Source organism: Rattus rattus, chromosome 3, assembly GCF_011064425.1.
Source record: "Rattus rattus isolate New Zealand chromosome 3, Rrattus_CSIRO_v1, whole genome shotgun sequence".
Taxonomy (NCBI): Eukaryota; Metazoa; Chordata; class Mammalia; order Rodentia; family Muridae; genus Rattus; species Rattus rattus.
In genome coordinates this window covers 51554382-51575432 of record NC_046156.1, presented here as the reverse complement: position 1 = coordinate 51575432, position 21051 = coordinate 51554382, and the positions used below count along the sequence as shown (strand labels likewise).

Below are 21051 nucleotides of genomic sequence, written 5' to 3'. Positions count from 1 at the left end.
ATTTCTTTTCTGGTCCATTCTATTTGGAGTTCTGCATGTTTCTTGTATGTTTATGGGCATCTCTTTCTTTAGGTTAGGGAAGTTTTCATCTATAATTTTGTTGAAGATATTTATTGGCCCTTTAAGTTGGAAACATTTATTCTCTTCTATACCTATTATCCTTAGGTTTGATCTTCTCATTGTGTTCTGGATTTCCTGGATGTTTTGGGTTAGGAGTTTTTCATGTTTCACATTTTCTTTGAAGGTTTTATCAATGTTCTCTATGGTATCTTCTGTTCCTGAGATTCTCATTTCAATCTCTTGTATTCTATTGGTGATGCTTGTGTCTATGACTCCTGATTCTTTTCCTAGTTTTTCTATCTCCAGGGTTTTCTACTTTTGTGATTTCTTTATTGTTTCTATTTCCACCTTTAGATCCTGGATGGTTTTGTTCAATTTCTTCACCGGTTTGTTTGTGTTTTCCTGTAATTCTTTAAGGGATTTTTGTGTTTCCTCTTTAAGGGCTTCTACTAGTTCACCTGTGTTCTCCTGTATTTCTTTAAGGGATTTTTTTGTGTCCTTTTTAAAGTTCTCTATCATCCTCATAAGATGTGATTTTAAATCGAAATCTTGCTTTTCTGGTGTGTTGGGATACCCAGTATTTGTTTTGGTGGGAGAACTGGGCTCTGATGTTGCGAAACTGTCTTGGTTTCTGTTGTTTAGGTTCCTGTGCTTGCCTCTCACCATATGGTTGTCTCTGGTATTATCTGGTCTTTCTGTCTCTGATAGTGGTTTTACCCTCCTATAAGCTTGTGTGCCAGCATTCCTGTAGATCAGCTTTCTTCCTGCAGTATCTGTGTACAGAGAGCTGAGTCCCAGGGTCAGCTCCAGGCACAAGAATAAACTAGAAGTCTGCTGTCTCAGAGTGCTTTTCAGTTCCTGTGTCCAGAGCTCTTAAGGCAGGTTCCTCTTGGGCCATGAATGTGAGCAGAAGTGGTGGTCTCCCCTGAGCTCTCAGGATTGGCAGCACTTCTGAGAGTCCAGCTCTCTTCCCCATGGGTACAGAGAGCTGTGGGAACAGGTCAGCTCCAGGAGCAGGCAGAAACCGGAACCTATATGAACTTTCACATTGATTTTTCTAACTCTATGAAGAATTGTATTGGAATTTTGATAGGGATTGCCTTGAACCTACAGATTACTATTGCCAAGATATCCATTTTTACTGCATTAATCCTGCCAATCCATGCACATGGGAGATCTTTCCTTCTTCTGAAATCTTTTTTTCGATTTCTATCTTCAGAGACTTAAAGTTCTTGTCATACAGATCATTATTTCCTTGGTTAGAGGCACACCAATGTATTTAATATTATTTGTGGCTATTGTGAAGGGTGTCATTTCCCTAATTTCTTTCTCAGCCTGTTATTTTTTTAATAAAGAAAAGCTATTGATTTGTTGGAGTTAATTTTATATCCAGCCACTCTGCTGAAGTTGTTTATTACATTTAGGATATTCTCTGTTGGAATTTTTGGAGTCACTTAAGTATACTATCATATTATCTACTGACAGTGATATTTTGACTTCTTCCTGTCCAATTTGTATCCCTTTGACCTTTTATTGTCTAATATGCTCTGGCTAAAACTTCAAGTATTATATTAACTAGATAGGTAGAGAGTGGGCAGCTTTGTCTAGTCCCCCATTTTAGTTGGACTTCAAGTTTGTCTCCACTTAGTTTAATGTTGACTACTGGGTTGCTATACATTACTTTTACTATGTTTAGGTATTCCTGATCTGTCCAAGACTTTTATCTTAAAGGGGTGTTGAATTTTGTCAAATGCTTTCACAGCATCTAATGAGATGATCGTGTAGTTTTTTTCTTTGAGAATTTATATATAGTGGATTATGTTGAAGGATTTCCATATACTGAACCATCCCTGCATCACTGAGATGAAGCCTACCTGATCATGATGGATGATAGTTTTGATGTGTTCTTCGATTCAGTTTGCGAAAATTTTATTATTTTTACATCAATATTCTTTTTTTAATACTGAGATGTTTATTGCATTTTCTAAGTACCCAGAATCTTCAATATCCGGCTTTAGACTCCCCCTCAATCCTCTCTGCAGCACACCATATCAAATATTGAAACTGTCTCCTCACCATATTACTCTTGAAAACACCATCCAGGAACAACAGTTTAGGAAACAGAGGATTTAAGGCAAGACATTCATTTGGAAAAAGTTAATCATACAGATTGACATGATTATTTTTCCACCTCTTCAGTGCCTTGGGATACGCAGTGTATATTCGGCAACAGGGTACACCTATGACCTTGAGGGCTGAGGTCAGAGCGCCCCGCTGAAACATGGGAAGATTTTGTATAGGGCGTGACCCACAGGAACATGGCATGGGAGGGGTTGTTTCATTCCATTCCCAATCTAGTGTACAGGAAATCCCCTATCCAAGACCGTCCCATTCCACCCAGTTAGTCTCTCTCTCTTCTTTAAACAGAAGGCTCTGCAAAGGCGTCAGGACTGGTTTCTGTTCACAGACGGGAACAGCCTTCCAGTGCTCTCCCCCTCACTGCGTTAGTGACAAGTGTCTGGTGCCAGTGTCCTGGTTCTGATTGCAAACATTATTCATCGTGGAAAAACTGTTCTGTCCCAGAGAATTTTCCCTTTCGTCAAACTTTTTAGCCCATGAGGGCTGAACATTTTCCTGTATGCTCTTTCTTCTTTGAGACTTTTTCACTGGCAGCAACAGCAATACCAAGATACTACAGACGTGGAGGCAGTAATACCAGAATCTGTAAAACATGAACGATGGGTTTATAGAGAGAAGCACGGACGGAACAACCGTGTAACTTATTGTTATTTGGGTTGCCGCCCACGTTATGATGTCATAAAATAACTTAAGTTGATGGGGTTCAACAAAGTAATGCCTAAAGTTATTTCTCACAGCCCGAGCTGCTAACATCATTAACATTCCTGTTAGAAATGTCAGATAGTGTCCTGGGTAGACCCCATGCCAAATGGCGGAGAGAAAGAATGCCTGGATTGTCGGACTGAAGGTTGCTCGTTCATAACACACCCTCTTCAGCCAAAGAGCAGTCTGGATATTCCAATTATCGAGAAACATCTTAAAACTTGTTGACATCTCTATTTGCTGAATTCTCAAATTGGAATTAAGTCCCAGCGAACCACTCCGTTCTTGTCGGATCCTCTGAAACCGAAGCCTGCTGCATTGTTAATGGCATCAGCTCAGGTCCATGCAAAATAGTACTTAGGTCTGGCAGCCAAGAGAGAGACATACAGATAGGTGGCTTTGGTCGGCCATGATGCGGTGGCTTGGAAATGCTCATCGATGTTGTACTCAACAGGTAGCATGAGGAGATGGTCAAGTGAAATAACAAGGAGAATCCACAGACCAGGGGCTTCTCCATAACTTCCGCGTTTGGAGATGGCTCTGCTTTCCCATGCTGTTCTTCTTTTCCATTTTCACCTGACTGTGCCATGTGGGATGCTCTGCTCTCGATGAAAGCAATGTAGTCTTTGTAGGAGCAGATTGGGCCTGCCAGGATGCCCATGAAGTTGCAGGTATAACTGATGTACTCCAGGAGACTTGGCATGCGCCTCACAGCTAACCCCCTCTGCGATGGATTCAGTTCTTCATCCTTTCGAAACATCCCGTCGTGAATTTCCTAAGCCAAACTAGTGATCTTCTGCGTAATGATCATCATTGGGCCTGAAAAATCAGCAGAATATTGTCCATAATCAAAGATATAGACTCTAGTAATCTAACACACTGAGAGGTATCCCAAAGCAAACACAAAGCAACATCTGATCGATGGGCAGCTGCACAGCCTTGCTGAGGGGCTGCAGCAGGGTGGAGCCCATGGTGCTGGTGGTGGCCATGGCCAGGCCTCAGCACTGCGCCTGCCGGCTCCGGCCAGTAGCCGCTCGCTCGCTCTGTGCCGGGCTATGCCGAGGATGGGGATGCAGCCACATCAATATTCTTTACAGAAATTGGTCTGAAGTTCTGTTTCTATGTTGGGTCTTTATGTAGTTTAGCTCTAAGCATAATTGTGGCTTCATAAAATGAATTGGGTTGTGTTTCTTCTATTTCTATTTTGTGGAATACTCTAAAGAGTATTGGTATTAGATCTTCTTTGAAGGTCTGATAGAATTCTGCACTAGACCTCATCTGGTCCTGGGCTTTCTTTTGGTTGGGAGACCTTTAATGACTGCTTCTGTTTCTTTAGGAGTTATGGGATTGTTTAGATGGTTTATCTCATCCTCAGTTAACTTTGGTACCTTGTATCCGTCTAGAAAATAGCCCGTTTCCTCTAGATTTTCCAGTTTTCTTGAATAGTAGGCTTTTGTAGTAGGATCTGATAATTTGTTAAATTTCCTCAGATTCTGTTGTTATGTCTCCCTTTTCATTTCTGATTTTTTTAATTTGGATACACTCTCTGTGCCCTCAGATTAGTCTGGCGAAGGGCTTTATCTATCTTGTTGATTTTCTCAAAGAAACAGCTCCTGGTTATGTTGATTCTTTGTATAGTCTTTTTGTTTCTGCTTGGTTGATGTCAGTGCTGAGGTTGATTATTTCCTGCCTCTACTCCTCTTGGGTGAATTTGCTTCTTTTTGTTCCAGAGCTTTCAGGTGTGCTGTCAAGCTGCTAGTGTATGCTCTCTCCAGTTTCTTTTTGGAGGCACTCAGAGCTGTGAGTTTTCCTCTTAGCACTGCTTTCATTGTGTCCCATAAGTTTTGGTATGCTGTGCTTTCATTAAAGTCTAAAACGACTCTTATTTCTTTATTTCTTCTTGACTAAGTTATCAATGAGTAAAGCATTGTTCAACTTCCATGTGTGTGTGGGCTTTCAGTTGTTTTTGTCGTTTTTGAAGACCAGCCTTAGCTTGTGATGATCTGATAGGATGAATGCTGTTATTTTAATCTTCTTGTATCTGTTCAGGCCTGTGTTGTTGGACAACACTCAATTAGATATAACCCATTACTGTCACTAGTGATTTCACTAGTGATGCTATTGGCATTCTGTTTAGGAAGTCCTTTCCTGTGTCAATTAGTTCAACTATTCCCCCTATTATCTTCTATCAGATATGGGATTCTGATCTTATCGTGAGGTGTTTGTTCTATTTAGAATTGAATTTTCTATGTGAATCTGTCCTGTTTGACCAACACCATTTATTGAAGTTGATTTCTTTTCCCAGCTTATATTTTTTCCTTCATTGTAAAATAACGGGTGTCCTTATGTATATGAATTTATCTGTGGTTCTTCATTGTAGATCCATTGATGAACACATCTGATTTTATGCCAATATCATTCTGCTTTTATTACTGCAACTCTGTTGTACAATTTGAGATGGAGGATGGTGATTTTAAATAGAATGCTTTAAACTTCTTCCTGTACTATGGTGCCATTATTTGTCATATATACCATTTGTTATATTAAAGTATGATTGTTTCATTATTAGGTTAGTCTGAGGTTTTAATATGAATGAATTCTTAATTTTATCAAACACATTTTTTGAGCATGAAAATAGCTTTATTTTTTTTTATATCCCCTAAAAAGATCTGGTGAGCTCTGGGTTCCCTGAACAGCACTTTGAGAACCACAAGTAGATGAGTTTAGCAACCAAATTCTTTCTTTATTTTTTTGGACATTGTCTTATTTACATTTCAAATGTTATACCCTTTCCCCTTTTACTGTCCATAAACCCACTATCCCCTTCCACTTCCCCTTCTTCTATGAAGATGTTCCCCCAACCATCCACCCACTCCTTCCCACCCCCCACCCTGACATTCCTCTACACTGGGGTGTCCAGCCTTCGCAGGAACAAGGGCTTCTACCATTGGTGCCCAACAAGGACCTCCTCTGCTACATATGCAGCTGGAGCCTTGGGTCTGTCCATGTGTACTCTTTTGGTGGTAGTTTAGTCCCTGGGAGTTCTGGTTGGTTGGTATTGTTGTTCTTATGGTTGCAAATCCCTTCATCTTCTTCAATCCTTTTTCTAACTCCAATGGGGACCCCGTTCTCAGTTCAGTGGTTGGCTGAGAGCATTCACTTCTGTATTTGTCATGCTCTGGCAGAACCTCTCAGGAGACAGCTATATTGATTTTAGAGCCTAAGCCATTGGAATTCTGATTAGGAAATCTACCCACTCGCATATTCAGGGTTCTTTCCCATTTTCCTTACTTATAGATTCAGTGCGTCTGGTTTTATGTTGATGTCCTTTTACCACTTGGACTCGGGCTTTGTGCAAGGTGACAAATATGGATCTATTTTCATTTTTCTAAATACTGACTAAACCAGCACCATTTATTAGAGATGCTTTCTTTTTTCCATTATATATTTCTGTCTTCTTTGTCAAAGATCAAGTATCCATAAGTCTGTGGTTTTATTTCTGGGTTTTTAATTCTATTCCACTGAACCAAAACCATGCAGTTTTTATCACTATTTCTGTGCAGTATACATTTAGGTCAAGGATGCTGATTCCACCAGAAGTTCTTTTATTGTTAAGAACTGTTTTCACTATCCTGGACTTTTTTTTTTGTTTTTCCATGTGCAATTGAGAATTACTCTTTGCACATTTTTGAAGAATTGTGTTGGGAATCTGAAGATTGATTTGGTAAGATAGCCATTTTTTTTTTCAATCCTACCAATCCATGAACATTGGAGAGCTCTCCAAGTTTGAAGTCTTCTTTGGTTTCTTTCTTGAGAGATTTAAAGTTCGTGTCATACAGTTATTTCACTTGTTTGGTTAGAGTTACTCCAAATATATTTTATAATATTTATGACTGTTGTGAAGGGTGTTGTTTCTATTTTTCTTCCTTGGCCCATTTATCATTTGTGTAAAGAAAGGCTACTGATTTGTTTGAGTTATTTTTTTATCTGGCCACTTTGCTGAAGTTGTTTATTAGCTGTAGAAGTTCTCTGGTAGAATATTTGGTATCGCTTATGTACACTGTTATATCATCTGCAAATAGTGATACCTTGACTGATTTGGCAATTTCTATCCTTGACCTCCGTTTGTTGTCTTGCTGCACAGGCTAGAACTTCAAGTACTATATTTAGTAGATACTGGGAGACTTGGCATCTTTGTCTTGTCATTGATTTGAGTGGGATTGCTTCAAGTTTCTCTCCATTTAATTTGATATTAACTGTTGGTTTGCTGTATATTGCTTTTATTATGTTTAGGCATGGGCCTTGAATTCCTAATCTCTCCAATAATTTTAACATTAAATAGTGTTATATTTTGTCAAATGATTTTTCAGCTTCTAATGATATAATCATGTAATTCTTTTCTTTGATTTTTGTTTATATAGTGGATTACATTATGGATTTCTGTATATTGAACCATCCCTTCATCCCTGGGATGAGTTATACCTGATCATGGTGAATGGTGGTTTTGATGTATTCTTAGACCCAGTTTCCTAGATCTTTATTGAGTATTTTTATATCAATGTTAATAAATATAATTGGTCTGAAGTTCTCTTTCTTTGTTGAGTCTTTGTGTAGTTTAGGTATCAGAGCAATTGTGACTTCATAGAAAGAATTAGGTAGTATTCCGTCTCTCTTTCATGGAAATTTTGAAGAGTTGCTATTAGCTCATCTTTGAAGGTCTGGTAGAATTCTGCACTAAAGCCATCTGGCCCTGGTATTTTTTTTAAGTGGGAGGTTTTTAATGACTTCTTCTGTTTCCTAGGGGACTATGGGTCTTTTAGATGGTTTACCTGCTCTTTAACATCTAGAAAGTAATCCATTTCACATAGATTATCCAATTGTGTTGAATATAGACTTATGTAGTAGAATCTAATGATTTTATTTGAATTTCCTCAGTTTCTGTTGTCATGTCTCCATTTTTATTTATGATTTTTTTAATTTCTTTTTTCTGGTTTCTTTTTTAAAATTTTTTATTAGATATATTTCTTTACTTACATTTCAAATGTTATTCCTCTTCCCAGTTTCCTGTCTGTAAGCCCCAATCCCCTCCCCATTCCCTCCCCCATATGGGTATTCTCCCCATACATCCCCCTTATTGCCCCCCATATTCCCCTGCACTGGGCGTCCAACTTTGGCAGGACCAAGGGCTTCCCCTTCTACTGGTGCCCCAACAAGGCTATTCTCTGCTGCATATGCAGTTGGAGCCTTGGGTCAGTCCATGTATAGTCTTTCAGTAGTGGTTTAGTCCCTGGAAGCTCTGGTTCATTGGCATTGTTGTTTTTTATGGGGTTGCAAGCTCCTTCAACTCTTTCAATACTTCCTCTAATTCCCCCCAAGGGTGTCCTGCTCTCAGTTTGGTGGTTTGCTGCTAGCATTGACCTCTATATTGGACATGCTCTGGATGTGTCTCTCAGGAGAGATCTGTATCCGGTCGCTTTCAGCACGGATTTTTTAGCTTCATCAATCTTATCTTTTTCTTCAGTTGTGCTTTTAAGTTGCTAGTGGAGGATCCGTGCAATTTCTTTTTGAGGGTGCTTAGAGGAATGAAGTTTTCTCTTAGCACTGCTTTCATTGTGTCCTATATGTTTGACTATGTTGTGTCATCATTTTCATTGAACTCCAGGAAGTCTTTCATTTCATTATGTCTTCCTGGACCAGGTTATCACTGAATAGAGAAGTTGTTCAGTTTCCATGGGTATTTGGGTTTTCTGATGTTTTGTTGTTATTAAGGTCTAGCCTTAGTCTGTGGTGATTTGATAAGATGTGTGGGATTATTTCAGTTCTCTTACATCTGTTGAGGCTTGTTTTATGACAAATTATATAGACAGTTTTGGATAAGGTTCCATGAGGTGCTGAGAAGAAGGTATTTTCTTTTATTTTAGAATGAAATGTTCTATGTATATCTGTTAAATCCACTTGGTTTATAACCTCTTTGTTTCACTGTGTCTCTGTTTAGTTTCTATTTCAATGACCTGTCCATTGGTAAGAATGAGGTATTGAAGTCTTCCCTGATTGTGTGGGGTTCAATTTGTGTTCTGAGCTGTAGTAATTTTTTTTATGAATGTTGGTGCCCTTGCACCATAGATTTTCAGATTTGAGACTTTTTCTTGTTGGATTTTTTTCTTTGATGAATATGAAGTGTTCTTCCCCATCGCACTTGATAACTTTTGGTTGAAATTCTATTTTATCGGATGTTAGGATGGCAACTTCAGCTTGGTTCTTGGAATCATTTGCTTGGAAGACTTTTCTCCAGCCTTTAAATCTGAGGTAGTGACTGTCTTTGTTGTCGAGGTGTGTTTCTTGTATGCAGCAAAATGCTGAATCCTGCTTGCATATCCAGTCTGTTAGCCTATTTCTTTTCATTTGGGAAATTGAGTCTGTTGATATTTAGAGATATTAAAGACAGATGATTATTAATTCATTATGTTTGTTTTTATAGGTGGCATTATGTGCATGTGATTCTCTCCTTTTTGCTTAAGATGATTATCATCTTTTTTCCCTTAGTGTAAGTCCCCTCCTTGTGTTGGAGTTTTTCTTTTGGAATCCTCAGTAGGGTTAGGTTGGTAGATAAATATTATTTAAATTTGTTTTTGTACTGAATGATTGAGACATTGCCATTTATAGTAGCCTGACCTGGCATTTGTGTTCTCTAAGGGTCTTCATGACATCTCTCTAGGCTCTTCTGGCTTTTATAATCTCTTTTGAAAAGTTTGGTGTAATTCTGATAGGTCTGTCTTTATATGTTAGTTGGCCCTGTTCCCTTACAACTTTTAATATTCTGTCTTTGTTCTGTTCATTTAGTGTTTTGATTTTTATCGGACGAGTGCATTTTATTTTCTGATGCTATCTATTTGGTGTTCTATATAGCCTTCTTGTACATGTATGACCATCTCTTTCTTTAGGTTGGGGTGTTTTCTTCTATAATTTTGCTGAATATATTTTCTGGTCCTTTTAGCTAGGACTCTTAGTTCTATTCTATGCTTATTGTTATTAGATTTGGTTTTAATTGTGTCCTGGATTTCCTAGATGTTCTGTATTAGTCTTTTTATGTTTCAAATTTTCTTTAACAGTAGTGTCAATATCTTCTAAGCTACCTTACTGTGAAATTCTGTCTTCTATTTCTTGTATTCTGTTGTTTATGTTTGTGTCTGTAGTTCCTACCTCTTTCCTAGGTTTTCCATTTCCAGGGTTGCCTCCATTTGTGTTTTCTTCATTGTTTCTACTAACATTTTTAGGTGTTGGACCAGTTTGTTCAATTCCTTCACCTGTTTGATTGTGTTTTCCTATATTTCCTTAAGAGTTTAATTTGTTTCCTCTTTAAGGATTTATACATATTTATCTGTGTTTTCATTTATTTCTTTCAATGATTTATTTGAAGCATCCTTAAAGGATTCTATTATCTTAATGAGATAGGACTTTATGTCAGCATCCTGGTCTTCAGGTTTGTTGGGGTATCCAGGGCTTACTGTGGTGGGAGAACTGGTTACTGATGATGCCAAAGTATATTGGCTTCTGTTGCTTATGTTCTCACACTTGCCTCTCCATCTGGTTATTTCTGGTGTTAACTTCCCTGGGTGTCTCTATCTGAAACCTGCCTCCTGTGCCCCTGGATTGCTGCAGGTCTCCTAGGATGCCTGTCTGGCTATACTAGACCTCCTGGGAGGCCTCAGACTGTGAGGTCTTCAGAGGGTCATACATGACAGTGATATCATTGGAGCAGCAGATCTCATGGGAGGCCTCAGACTGTGGGATCTTCAGAGGAGCGAAAACAAAACAAACAAGCAAACAAAAAAACTGATGATCTACCCTAGTGGAAGGTACAGGCTGGAAAGGAGGTGTAGTTTGAGTGGAGAAGGGCTTGGGACAAGTCCTGAGTCAGCTGGTCTTGTTGGGTTTCCCAGCTGCTGCAATTGTTTGTGAGGATCCCTTCCCTGTTTCCCTGCATGCAGCAGATATCTTGGGAGACCTTCAGACAGTGGGGTCTTCAGAGGAACAGACAAGCTGATGATCTGTCCCAACCCTGATGTTAGTTCCTTAAAAGTGTAGTAAAACCTAGGTACGCCGTTACTTTATTGAAATTCTATCCCTTTTTTTAACCTCATTGCTCATGATTAATCTGTTTAGGTTTTCTATAGTATATTTTTTTGGTTTGGGCCCTCCTTGTTAGTTGACTTCTTTAAAACTGTGGATTGTAGTGTGGTTGTCCTGTACTTTATGCCTAATATCTACTTATTAATGAGTACATACCATGCATGTCCTTTTGGTTCTGGGTTACCTTATTCTGGATGATATTTTCTAGTTCTATCCATTTGCCTGCAAATTTCATGATGTCCTTGTTTTTAATAGATGAGTAGTATTCCATCGTGTAAATGAGCCACATTTTCTTTATCCATTCTCTAGTTGAGGGACATCAGGGTTGTTTCCAGTTTCTGGCTATTATGAATAAAACTGCTATGAACATACTTGAGGAAGTGTCCTAATGTGGTGGAGAAACTATTGGATATATGCCCAGGAGTGTATGGCTGGGTCTTGAGGTAGGACTATTCCCAATTTTCTGAGATACCATCAAATTGATATCCAGAGAGGGTGTGCAAGTTTGCACACCCACCAATGAAGGAGTGTTCCCCTTGGGCCACATCCTCTGTAGCATTTGCTATCCCTTGAGTTTTTGATCTTAGCCATTCTAATGGGTATAAGGTGGAATCTCAGAGTTGTTTTGATTTACATATCCCTAATGACTAAGGATTTGAACATTTCTATAAGTGTTTCTCAGCCATTAGATATTCTTTGTTGCAAATTCTGTAGCTCTGAACCCAATTTTTTTGAGTTATTTGGCTTGTTGGTATCTAACTTTTTTGAGTTCTTTATATATTTTGGATGTTAGCTCCTTGTCAAATATAGGGTTGATTACCTTTTCCCACTCTGTTAGTTGTTTTGTTTTGAATATATATATATATATATATATATATATTATATCCTTTGCTTTACAGAAGTTTTCAAGTTCATGAGGTCCCATTTATTAATTACTAATTTTTTTACTACCTGAGCTATGGGTTCTCTGTTCAGAAGTTGTCTCCTGTACCAATAAATTCATAGCTATTCTCTAATTTCCATTCTCTGAGATTTAGTGTATTGGGTTTTTATATTGAGGTCCATGATCCTCTTGGACTTGAGTTTTTTGTACAGGGTGATAAATATAGATTTATTTTCATTCTTGAGCATGCAGACATTCAGTTAGACCAGCACCATGTGTTGAAGGTGCTTTTCCTTTAACACTGTATTATTTTGATTTCTTTGCCAAAAAATCAAGTGTCTCTGTAGATGTGTGGATTTATTTCTGGGTCTTCAATACTACTTCATTGATTAACTTGTCTGTTTCTATACCAATACCATGCACTTATTATTATTACTCTGTAGTATAGCTTGAAGTTAGGGACAGTGGTACCTCCAGAATTTCTTTTATTGTACAGGATTGTTTTAGCTATCTTGGGTGTTTTGTTTTTGCATATGAAGGTGATCATTGCTGTTTCGAGGTCTGTAAAGAATTATGTTGGAATTTTGATGGGGATTGCATTAAATGTATAGACTACTTTCGGCAAGGTGGCTATTTTTTACTATGTTAATTCTACTGATCCATGAGCATGGAGAATCTTCCCATCTTCTGATATCTTCTTTGGTTTCTTTCTTCAGAGACTTGAAGTTCTTCTCTTACAGATCTTTTACTTCCTTGATTGGAGTTGCTCCAAGATATTTTGTATTATTTGTGGCTATTCTGAAGTATATTATTTCCCAAATTCTTTCTCAGGCCACTTATTGTTTGTACATAGGAGGGATACTAATTTCTTTGTATCCTGACACTGTACCTACAGTGTTTACAAAGGTAGTTCATTGGTAGAATTTTTGTTCACTCATGTATATTATCATATCATCCACAAAAAGCTATATTTTGACTTCTTCCTTCCTAATTTCCATCTCCTAGATCTCCTTTAGATATCTTCTTGCTCTAGCTAGACTTCAAGTACTATATTGATGTGAGAGAGAGAGAAAGAGTGGACTGCTTTGTCTTGTCCGTGATTTTAGTAGAATTGCTTTAAGCTTCGCTCCATTTAATTTGATGTTGTCTATTGGGTGGCTATATATTGCCTTCATTATTTTTAGGTATATGTCTTGTGTACCTGATATCACAAATACTTTTAGTATGAATGGTATTGGAGTTTGTCAAAGACTTCTTTGGCAAATAAGATTTTTTCTTTCCATTTGCTTATATTGTTAATTACATAGATGGATTTTCATATACTGAAACATGCCTGCATCCCTGGGATGGAACCTACTTGATCATGTTGGATAATGTCTTTGATGTGTTCTTGGATTTGGTTTGCAAGCATTTTATTGACTATTTTTACATCAATGTTTATAAAACATATTGATCTGAAATTCTCTTTCATTATTGAGTTTTTGCATGGTTTAGCTATCAGGTTGACTGTGGCCTCAGAATGAGTTAGAAATGTTCCTTCTGCTATTTTTTTGGAATAGTTTGAGGAGTATTGGTTTTAGCTCTTCTTTGAAAGTCTTGTAGAATTCTGCACTAAAACTGTCTGGCCCTGGGGTTTTCCATTGGAAGAACTTTAATGACTGCTGCTATTTAATCAGGAGTTATAGGATTATTTAGTTTATCTAATATTCATTTTGCTTTGATAAGTGATATCTGTTAATAAAATTGTACACTTCTTTTAGGTTTTCCAATATTTTGGAGTACACACTTTTGAAGCAAAACCTAATTATTTGAATTTCTTCAGTGTCTGTTGTTATGGCTCCCTTTGCATTTCATATTTTGTTAAATTTGTTACTTTCTCTCTGCTTTTAGTCAGTTTGTCTAAGGGTTTGTCTATCGTGTTGATTTTCTCAAAGAACCTGCTCATGGTTTTGTTGATTCATTGTATTTTATCTTTATTTCTAATTGATTAATTTCAGCCCTGACTTTGATTATTTCCTGTTGTCTACTTTTCTTGGGTGAGTTTACCTCTTTTTTCCGTATTCCTTTTAGGTGTACTTTTAAACTGGGATTATAAGAACTCTCCAATACTTTCATTGAGTGCTATGATCTTTCCTCTTAGCACTGCTTTCATTGTTTCCCATAAGTTTAGGTATGTTGTGCCTTCATCCTCATTGAATTCTAGAAAAGGTTTAATTTCTTCCCTGACTCAATGGTCATTGAGTAGAAAATACTTTAGTTTCCATGAGTATGTAAGCTTTCTGTTGTTTCCGTTGTTGTTGCAGTCCATCCAAGGTGGTCTTATAGAGTACAGAGTGATATTTCAATTTTTGTATATATGTTGAGTCTTGCTTTGTGACCGAGATATGTTCAAATTTGGAGATGGTTCCATGAGGTGTTAATAAATTATATTCTTTGTATTTGGATGAAATGTTCTGTAGGTATTTATTAGGTCCATTTGATTCACAGCCTCTGTTAATTTCATTTTTATCTGTTTAGTTTCTGTCTGGATGACCTGTCAATTGGTGAAAGTTGGATGTTGAAGTGACCCACTAATAATGTGTGGGAATCGATGTACAGTTTAAGCTTTAGTAATTTTTTTCTTTATGAATGTGAGTGGCCTTGTGTTTGGGGCATGTGTGTTCAGAATGGAGATGTCATCTTGGTGGATTTTCCTTTGATGAGTATGAAGTATTCTTCCACATCTCTTTTTAAAAATTAATTATTTTATTTATTTACATCCCAAAATGTTGCCCCCTCCCAGTCTTGCCTCCCCAAGTTCTTCACTCGATCATCCCTCCCCTTCAACACTGAGAGGGTGCCCACCCAGAACATCTCTGTCCCTGGGGCATCAAGGGAATCTACAGGATTAGGCACATCTTCTCTCACTGGGGCCAAACAAGTCAGTCGTCCTCTCTGAAAATACAACATGGCATCAATAATAGTGTTAGAGTTTGCTACCTGCCCATGAGATGGATCCCAAGTTCAGCTGGTCACTGAACTGCCTTTCCTTCAGTCTCTGCTTCATTTTTCTCCCTGAATTTCTTTCAGACAGAAGCAATTCTGGGTCAAAATTTTTGAAGTTTGTTTGGTGACCCCATCCTTTCACTGGGGCACCAGTCTCACTACTGGAGGTGATCTCTTTAAGTTCCATCTCCCCACTGTTGGGCATTTTGGATATGGTCACCCTCATTGAGTCCTAGGAGCCTCTCACATTCCAAGTCTCTGGGACTTTTTAGAGGTTCTCCCATTCCCACCACACCTTCATCCCCAGCAGCCAAATTGTTTCACTCATTTTCCTGACTCTCTGGGATTTTCTCCTGTTTTTCCCCCTAAGTGAACCTTCATGCCTTTTCCCCTTCCCCTATTTCTCCCCTTTCCCAACCAGGTTCCTCACTCTACCTCCCATGATTATTGTATTCCCCCTTCTAAGTTGGACTGAAGCATCCTCATTTGGGCCCTGCTTCTTGTTAAACTTCTTATGGTCATGGATATTCTGTAATTTTTAGCTAATAGCCACTTATCGGTGAGTACATACCATGCATGTCATTTTGAGTATCTATTACTTCACTCAGGATAATACTTTGTAGTTCCATTCATTTACCTGCACAATTCCTGTCATTATTTTTAATAGCTGAATAGGATTTCATTGTGTAAATGAACCACATCTTTTGTATCCATTCTTTGGTTGAGGGACAACTCTGGGTTGTTTTCACTTTTTAGCTATCACAAATAAAAATGCTATGAATATAGTGGAGCACATGTACTTCTGCTCTGGTGGAGCATCATTTGGGTATATGCCCAGTAGTGGTATACCTTGGTCTTTATGTAGAACTAGTACAGAAGCTATTCAGTTTCATGAGGTCCCATTTGTCAGTTGATTTTAGACCCTGAGTCACTGGTGTTCTGTTCAGGAAATTCTCCCCTGTGCCAATGCATTCAAGGCTATTTCCTACTTTCTCTTTCAATAGATTTAGTGTACCTGGTTTTACAATGAGGTCCTTGATCCACTTGGACTTGAGCTTTGTGCAAAATGATAAATATGGATCAATTTGCATTCTTCTATAAGCATATGGCCATTTAGACCAGCAACATTGTTAAAGATCCTTTTTTAAAATAAATGTATGGTTTTGTATTCTTCATCACTGATCAATTATCCATAGGTTTGTGGGTTTATTTCTGGGTCTTCAAATCTATTTCACTGATCAACCTCTTTGTCTCTATATCAGTACCATGTGTTGTTTTGTTTTCCTTTTCATCACTAATGCTCTGTAGTACAGCTCGAGATCAGGGATAATGATTCATTCAAATGTTCTTTTATTGTTGAAAATAGTTATTGATATCCTGGGTTTTTTTGTTTTTCCATGTGAAGTTGAGAATTGCTCTTTCCATGTCTGTGAAGAATTGTTTTGGAATTTGATGCAGATTGCATTGAATCTGTAGATTGCTTTTAGTAAAGTTTTATTACCTTAATCCTACTGATCATGAAATATCCTTCCATTTTTGAGGTCTTCTTCAATTTCTTTCTTCAGGGACTTGAATTTCTTGTCATATATATCTTTCACTTGTTTGGTTATAATTACACCAATAAATTTCATATTATTTATGGCTATTGTAAAGATTGCTGTTTCTCTAATTTTATTCTGACACCATTTATCATTTATATACAAAGAAGGCTGTTGATTTTTTTAGTTAGTTTTATACATATCCACTTTGCTGAAGTTGTTTATCAACTGTAAGATCCCTGATAGAATTTTGGGGGTCACTTATATATACTATCATACATCTACAAATAGTGATACCTTGAATTTTTCCTTTCCAGTGTGTATCCTCTTTATTTCCTTTTGTTGTCTAATTCCTCTAGCTAGAAGTTTGAGTACTCTATTGAATAGATATGGGAAAAGTGGGCAGCCTTGTCTTATTTCTGATTTTAGTGGGATTTATTCAAAGTTCTCTTTGTTTAATTGATGTTGGCTTTTGGTTTCTGTATATTGCTTTTATTCTATTAGGTATGTCTATGAATTCCTAATCTCTCAAGACTTATGAAGGGTTCATTAGATTTGGTCAAAAGATTTTTTCAACATCTAATAACATGAACATAGTTTTTTTCTTTTTCAGCTTATTTATATAGTAGATTACTAGGTTGATGGATTTGCATATAGTGAGCCATCCCAGCGCCCCTGGGATAAAGCCTACTTTATCGTTGTGAATGATGGTTTTGATGTGTTCTTGATTTTGGTTTTTGAGAATTTTATTGAGTATTTTTGCAGCAATATTCATAAGGGAATTTGGTCTGAAACTCTTTCTGTAGGGTCTTTGTATGGTTTAGGTGTAAGTGTGATTGTGCTTCAAAGAACGAGTTAGGTTGTGTTCCTTCTATTTATATTTTGTGGAATAGTTTGAAGAGTATTGGTATTAGGTCTTTTTTGAAGGTCAATATCATTCTGTACTAAACCCATCTAGTCCCTGGGCTTTTTTGGTTGGGGAGGATTTTAATGAACTCGTTTCTTTCATGAGGTTATGGGACTGTTTTCATAGTTTACCTGATCTCAATTTAATGTTGGTATGTGGTATCTGTCTAGAAAATTATCCATTTTATCTAGATTTTCCAGTTTTGTTGAGTATAAGCTTTCTTAGTAGGATCATGATTTTTTTAATTTCCTCAGTGTCTGCTCCCTTTTCCTTTCTGGTTTTGTTAATTTGGATACCGTCTCTGTGCCTTTCAGTTAATGTGACTAAGGGTTTGTCTATCTTGTTTATTTTCTAAAAGAATCAGTCCTTGGTTTTTGTTAATTCATTGTATCAGTCTCTTTGTTTCTAATTGGTTGATTTTAACCCTGAGTTTGGCTCTTTTCTGCTTCATTCTCCTCTTGGGTAATGGGCTTCTTTTTGTTACAGAACTTTCAGTTGCTGTTAAGTTGCTTGTATTGGATTGCTCCAGTTTCTTTATGAAAGCACTTAATGTTATAAGTTTTCCTCTTAACACTGTTTTTGTGTCGTATGAGTTTGGGTATGCTGTCCCTTCAATTTCATTAAATTCTAGAAAGTCTTTAATTTCTTCCTTATTTCTTCTCTGACCAAGTTATCATTAAGAAGAAAATTGTTCAGTTTCCATGAGTACGTGGGTTTTCTGTCAAAGTCCAGCTTTAGTCCGTGGCGATCTGAAGGGATGTATAGATTATTTCAATCTCCTTATATCTGTTGAGGTTTATTTTGTGTCCAATCATATGATCATTTTTGGGGAAGGTTCCATGAAGTGATGAGAAGAAGCCATGTTCTTTTGTTTGGGGGTGCAATTTCCTGTAGATATCTGTTAAATCCATTTGGTTCATAACTCCTGTTAGTTTCATTGTGTCTGTTTAGTTTCTGTGTCAATGACCTGTCCATTAGTGAGGGTGGGCTGTTAAAGTCTCATGCTATTATTGTGTGAGTTTCAACGTGTGTTTTCAACTTTAGTAAAGTATCTTTTATGTGTGTGGTTGCCTTTGCACTTGGGGCAGAGATGTTCAGAATAGAGATTTCATCTTGGGGATTTTTTTCTTGATTAGTATGAAGTGTACTTCAAAGAAAATTTATTTTTTTGATTAGTTTTAATTGAAAATTTTTTATTTTATATGACAATGGTTACTCCAGCTTGTTTTTTCTTTGGGGGGGGCATTTGCTTGGAAGACTTTTCCAGCCCTATATTCTGAGGTAGTGTCTATCTTTGTTTCTTAGGTGTACTTCTTGAATGCAGCAAAATACAGGATTCCTGTTGCTGTATCCAGTCTGTGCTAGTTTCTTTTTAAGGGAATTGAGGTGTTGATCTTGAGAGATATTATTGAAGACCAATGATTCTTATTTCCCTGCTACCGCTTCTGTTGTTGGGGGTGGTGGTGGTGTGTGTGTGTGTGTGTGTGTGTGTGTGTGTGTGTGTGTGTGTGTGTGCTGCATGCTGTAATACATCTTGATGTCTGTGTCTGTGTGTTTAGGTCCTCTTTTGGGTTTGTTATAATTGATTATTTCTTGTGTTTTTCTTGGGTATAGTTACCCTTGTGTTGAAATTTTCCTTTTAGTATCCTCTGTAGTGCTGGATTAGTAGAAAGTTTTAAGTTTAGTTTTGTCAGTGGAATATCTTGGTTTCTCCATCTATGGTGATTCAGAGTTCTGCTGGATATTGTAGCCTGGACTGGCATCTGTGGTCAGTTAGGTTCTTCATAACATCTGCCAAGATCTTCTAGCCTTTAGTGTCTCTCTTGAGAAGTCTGGTGTAATTCTCATGTTTGTCTTTATATGTCTCTTGGCCTATTCCCCTTACAGGTTTTAATAGTCTTTCTTTTTATGTACATATAGTGTTTTGATTGTTATATAGTGGGAGTATTTTATTTTCAGGTCCAATCTACTTGATGTTCATTAGGCTTCTTTTATATTTATGGCCATCTTGAGGTTAGGGAAGTTTCCTGCTTTAATTTTGTTGAAAATGTTTCTGGCCTTTGATCTTGTAATCTTCACACACACACACACACACACACACACACACACACACACACACACACACACTTTTTTATATTGGATAGTTTTTTATTTATATTTCAAATGTTATTCCCTTTCCCAGTTTCCCCTCCAGAAAGCTGCTATCCCATCTCCACCCCCACTTCTATAAGGATGTTCCCTCACCCACCCACCCATTCCCACCCACCTCCCCACCCTGTCATTCCCCTGCACTGGGACATCAAGCCTTGACAGGGCCTTTCCTCCCACTGATGCCCAACAAAGCCATCCTCTGATACATAGGCAGCTGGAGCCATAGGTCCATTCCTGGGTGCTCTTGAGATGGTGGTTTAGTCTCTGGGAAATCTGGGGACTCTGATTGGTTAATAATGTGTTCATCTTATGGGGTTGCAAACCCCTTCAGCTACCTCAGCCCTTTCTCTAATTTCTCCATTTGGGACCCTGTTTTCAGTTTAACGATTGGCTGTGAGAATCCGCCTCTGTATTTGTTGCATGCACTTCTTGGCATCCACAATATTGTCTGGGTTTGGTGGCTGTATATTCAATGCATCCCTATGTGAGGCAGCCTCTGGATGGCCTTTCAGTCTCTGCTCCATACTTTCTTTCTGTATTTCCTCTTGTGAGTATTTTTGTACCCCCTCTAAGAAGGTCTGAAACATCAACATTTTGGTCTTCCTTCTTGAGCTTCATGTGGTTTGTGAGTTGTATCTTGGGTATTCTGAGCTTTTGGGCTAATATCCACTTATCAGTGAGTGCATACCATGTGTGTTCTTTTGTGATTGGGTTACCTCACTCAGGATATTTTCAAGTTCCATCCATTTGCCTAAGAATTTCATGAAGTCATTGTTTTTAATAGCTGAGTAGTACTCCATTGTGTAAATGTATCACATTTTCTGTATCTATTCCTCTGTTGAAGGACATCTGGGTTCTTTCCAGCTTTTGGCTAATTGTCAATAAGGCTGCTATAAACAAAGTGGACTGTGTGTCCTTGTTATATGTTTGAGCATCTTTTGGGTATATGCCCAGGAGAGGTATAGCCAAGTCCTCAGGTAATACTATGTACAGTTTTCTGAGAAACCACCAGACTGATTTGCAGAGTAGTTATACCAGCTAGCAGTCTCACCAGTAATGGAGAACTGTTCTTCTTTCTCCACATCCACACCAGCATCTGCTGTCACCTGAGTTTTTGATCTTAGCCATTCTGACTGATGTGAGGTGGAATCTCAGAGTTGTTTTGATTTGCATTTCCCTGATGACTAATGATGTTGAACATTTCTTTGGGTATTTCTTAGCCATTCGATATTCCTCAGCTGAGAATTCTTTGTTTAGCTCTGTAGCCCATTTTTTAAAAAGGGTAATTTGATTCTCTGTAGTCCAACTTCTTGAGTTCTTCATATACATTGGATATTAGCCCTCTATAGGATGTAAGATTGGTAAAGATCTTTTCCCAATCTCTTGATTGCTGTTTTGTCCTATTGACAGTATCCTTTGCCTTACAGAAGCTTTGCAATTTTTTGAGTTCCCATTTGTCTATTGTTGATCTTAGAGCATAAGCCTTAGTGTTTTGTTCAGGAAACTTTCCCCTGTGCTCATGTGTTCCAGGCTTTTACCCACTTTCTCTTCTATTA

At 37.7% G+C, this 21051-nt stretch overlaps 1 protein-coding gene and 1 pseudogene across 1 annotated transcript in view; one reads left to right on the top strand and one right to left on the bottom strand.

Annotated features, from left to right (window-relative positions):
• The window catches only part of Lrif1 (ligand dependent nuclear receptor interacting factor 1), a 112383-nt gene that overhangs the window by 27781 nt on the left and 63551 nt on the right, over positions 1 to 21051 (top strand). The gene's annotated exons all lie outside the window — the stretch shown is intronic.
• On the bottom strand, positions 2476 to 3819 carry LOC116896400 (annotated as a pseudogene).